Raw genomic sequence first — 5,095 nt, forward strand, 5'->3', positions numbered from 1 at the left:
CCAAGCTGTTCAAAAGTTGTAGCTTTAAACTGATAATGGTTTACATACAACAACATATTAAATCTAATAAAATTAGTATAATAAGTTAAAGTTAAAGACATAACTTTATAAGTAGAAGTAAAAATATTTTTTAATATTGAAATTTAGTTTATTTATGATTACACTTTAGGTTTGACACTTATTTAACCTTATTAACCACCTTATAATCATTATTACAAAAACACTACAATTTATCATTTTTAAATATTTATCAAATATCCTTTGGGTTGTTTAAGTTGAACTAAAATTTATATTTAAGTTGATCATGTAATGTTATATTTAAATTAAAAATTTTAATATTTTATACAAATTGTTCAAAAGCTGTAGCTTTAAAATGATAATGGTTTACATACAACAACATATTAGAGCTAATAAATTAAGTATAATATGTTAAAAGTTAAAAACATAACTTTATAAGTAGAAGAAAATATATTCTTTTAATATTGAAATTTAGTTTATATATGAATACAATTTAGGTTTGATATTTATTTAACCTTATTAACCAACTTATAATCATTATTAGACATAAATTGAAAAGTCATGGGAGTTTCAAATGAATGTGGTGAAAGGAAAAATATATGGGAGTTTCAAATGAATGTGGTGAAAGGAAAAATGCTTCCTTTATAATTAAAGTAGGCGTATACCCGCGCGTTGTGCAAGATTAGTATAACATGATAAGATTGACGATTTGAATTTCAAAAGAGATTTACATGGAAAACATTGAGGGTGAACATATTAACTGAAAAACCACACCAAAACAAATCAACCAATATAATTGAATCATTATAATCGAACCATTACTAAAAGATGGTGTGATTTCTAATATCGATTAACCGAATACAAATGATATATATATATATATATATATATATATATATATATATATATATATATATATATTATATATATATATATATATATATATATATATATAAGGTATATAATATGTAATTATATTGGAAACTAAGAATTTGAAGAGTAATCATGTCATGGTTATCAAGTACTTAATTTTGAATTAGATTTACTTATATAATTTGGTTTTAGTTAATCATCATTAATTTACCACTTGTATTTTTAGCAACCTACTTTCTAATTTTTCACTTTTATAGCAATGATTTTTTGTTGCTCACATTTTACAGTAATGTATTTTTTATAGCAATGATTTTTTTTGTTTCTCACATTTTATAGTAATGTATTTTTTATTTCCATATCATTTTGAACCATTATCTGTAACACCCAAAATTTTCAACCAATTTAAACTTTTCAAAAACAAGCCATATTCATTAATTCATTACAAAAGGTTTTCAATTCATTTATTATCAGAGTATTTCCCAGAACCATATCCTAAACACATAAAACATGAGGAGCGCTACGATCACGCCTTCGCCATGCCACAATCTCCTGAAGTACCTGAAACAATACACTGAAAACTGTAAGCCCGAAAGCTTAGTGAGTTACCCCCAAAATACCAACCACATATACCATACACATAACATATCATATCATAAACAGAACAGCTATGCACTTCGGGTCTACTGTGTGACTGGTCCGCCGCACCGGGCCTTCAGTCCACCTAGTCCACTCTCCGAGTCTAGCAACATACATCGAGTCTACAGTGTGGTTGGTCCGCCCGCGCCGGGCCTTCAACCCACCTGGTCCACTCTCTGAGTCTACAGTATGACTGGTCCGCCTGCACCGGGCCTTCAGTCGGCCTGGTCCACTCTCCGAGCCTCGGCACGTCTGATTCGCCCTCGTGGGGCCAACAGCCTATCCGGACCGCTCGCTGGGCCTTCGAGATATCCGGTCTGCCCTGGGTATGTTGGCCTACAGCACAAAGCAGGACCCGCCTCAACCCAACCCTAGTCAATCAACCATGTGCACATAGACATATAATCATATAGCAATTCATCACTAATCAACCGATCTAGCAGATCACATACATAGCACACTCTAACCAGGATACCGACCTAACCGGTCACTAACATAGCATCATCCTATATACCAGGATTCCGACCTAACCAGGTCTTTAACATATACCATCCTAACTACCAGGATGCAAACATATAGCAAAGCAATAACATAACAACTACCCGGATTTCCATCCGATAAAGGGCCGGCCTTGGTGCCTTAGACCCTGTCGATATAGTGAGGATAACTCACCTCGCAACTGCTGACTGAAGAGATAAGATCACGCTGCTCCAACCTCCGACACGAACTCCCCACTGATCAATACCAAATGACTGAACTCAATAAATACCAATAATTACCAAAATACCCTTGGACGTCAACTGGTCAACTCTTGGTCAAAGTCAAAGTCCTCAGTCAAAGTCCACCTTTCTGTGTGACCCTACTCGCCGAGTCGCCCCGTCGACTCGCCGAGTCCCACAATTCTGAGTCCCTTCTCGCTCAACTCACCGAGTCATCCCTCGACTCACCGATTCACCGTTCAACCAGAAAAAGGTTAGGACTCCATGACCAGACTCGCCGAGTTGTTCTTCCAACTCATCGAGTTCATGCACACCTTCATCCAACTTGCCGAGTTCACCCATGGAACTCTCCGAGTCTCTTCAGTTCTCATTCCATACAGAGGCTTTCCAAGCCATGCAGGGGCTCCAATCCCTAGATCTACCCTTCTACACGTCATTCCTCACGTAAAGTGGCAAACTTTATGTGAACTCCAGGAGCTATGAGCCCAAAATGCTCTAGGGCTAGACTTTTAGGACAAAGGGCTTCACTAACAACTCAAGGACTGATGCTTTCTGCCCTTATGACTCTAATACAACCTAGATCTGAAGTTGGAACTTCAGATCTAACCTCTAAACCCGAAATGGATCAAAACCAAGCTAAAGAATCCCCCAAACAATCTCTATGGATGACAATAAGGAAAAAGGCTTAAGGCAGTGGCTTCTTACCCCAAGGATGAGTCTAAACTGATGTAGACTTCAGATCCACAAGCCCTCTTGATGCTATCCTCAATGTCCTCCAACTTCTCTACACAAATTTCCCCTTCCAAGCTTTAATCTTCTCAACAATGGAGCCTCTCACGATTTAGGGTTTTCTGGAACTAAAAGGGAAGGTAAAGAGGCTGAGGGTGGCTATAATGTGCTTTATATATGGCACAAACCTTAGATTAGGGTTTTTCTCCCTTCAGAACCAACTCGCCGAGTCCAGCTGCCGACTCGCCGAGTTGGTCACTTAACACGCGACCAAAATCGTGACTAGACTCGCCGAGTCAATCCATGGACTCGCCGAGTCGATCCTCCTTAATTACACCAAGCACCCTGAACTTGCACTTCTGAACTCAGGGTGTTACAATTCTCCCCCACTTAAACTAGGCTTCGTCCTCGAAGCCTGCAGCAACATATCCCAGCTGGCACTCCCTCAATATAGCTCCTGGTCTCAACCGACCCAGGTTCCTCCGAACACTGCTATCGGACCTCTATAAAGTCCAACTCTTCCCTCCCAGAGTTACGACAACTGATTCAAGCCGGCCACCGACTTCTTTCTCTGATAACAACCTTTATTAACCAATGATCACCCGATGATATTTTCATCGCCCCAATTCACAACAATCGCTTGACCCTTACCAAGCTAGATATGACCCTGAACCACCGGCACCTGACCCGGTACCAAGCTGCTACCCCTTTCCTCGACTGGCATATCCTTTATCGAATTCACTTCTGGGACTCATCCCGCTTTCCTTTCCGAAATCAACTCGTTTCTTTTCGAGCTGACAGGATGGCACATCCTTCAGCTCCTGAGCAACTCCCATGAGCTCTCCCCCGCAGTCACATACGCATGCTGAACCTACTCTAACATCCTCGGGCTGGAAAACCCGACACACTGACGATGCCTTCAAACATCCTCAGGATGAATTTCTGCTACATACATAACTTCCTGATCACAACCATACTGGAAAATCCAAGGCTCCCTCCTTGCATCCCTCCGAACTCCTCCGGTTCTACACCACCAGAAATCCTTCCGCAACCTCAACAGACACCCAACCCGGATGTGTTTCCATATCACTGGTACAATCCCAGTACTTACTAACAATAGCTGAAGCATTGTCGATAATCCACTTACTCCACTTCCTCCTCTTTTGGAGTACCCACGCTTCTTCCGAAGCTACATGCCTTTCCTTTCCAGGAAATCCACTCAACAACCCTTACCGCACCTGCACGTGCCACTGAGCTACACTTCACTTTACATTATCCATGTAGAGCAACTGCTATTCTCGAACTTCCATATACCCTGAATCTGCTCGCAAGGACTCTCGGGTTCATGCACTACTTTCCACTAACATGATCAATACTTAGGGCCAGACCATATCAATTACCATCCCCTGGTGACGCTTTTCCTCATTCTCCTCGCACCAAAACACATACAGAGTCTTCAGCATGACTGGACCGCCTTACCAGGCCTTCAGCCTATCTGGACCACTCTCGGAACCTTCAGCATATCTGGACCGCCCTCCTGGGCCTTCAGCCTGTCTGGACCGTTCCTCGAGCCTTCGGCCTGACTGGTACGCCCACCGGCCTTCAGTATGTCCGGACCGCTCAAACTGTCTTACGTCACCCTGAACCATTCTTTCCGGGAATCTCTCCCGTACATACTGTTCTAGCCCTCTTGGGGTTCCGAACTCTAACTCCATTCTATATACTCAAATCCTAGCCTAACCCTAGGCTCATCCTTGGTTTGTATCCCGCCCCACTCGTCTGCCACCTACTCATACCAGCCCACGCTCTTGGCTGACTGAAACGCTGCTGAAACCCACACAGCTAATTGACCTCTCATGTTGTCGATCCTCCTGAGAATTTTCCAATTCTCCCCACTTAGAGTACTGACTACAAACCACCGGTGACTGAACCGGCATAATCAATCATTCCTACTCAACATACTCCTCTTACCCATGAACTGATCCTGAAACAAGCAACTTCCACAAAATCACGTTCCGACTGCACACATCTCGTATTCTAAGGGAGTTCGACCCTCAGCTGAGTACTCCTCAATTTTCAAATGTTATACGCGACACGCAGACCAAAAAGCCTAATTCCCC

The sequence above is a fragment of the Lactuca virosa genome, chromosome 5, assembly GCF_052849685.1.
Source record: "Lactuca virosa cultivar CGN04683 chromosome 5, Lactuca_virosa_CGN04683_v6, whole genome shotgun sequence".
NCBI classification, from domain to species: domain Eukaryota; kingdom Viridiplantae; phylum Streptophyta; class Magnoliopsida; order Asterales; family Asteraceae; genus Lactuca; species Lactuca virosa.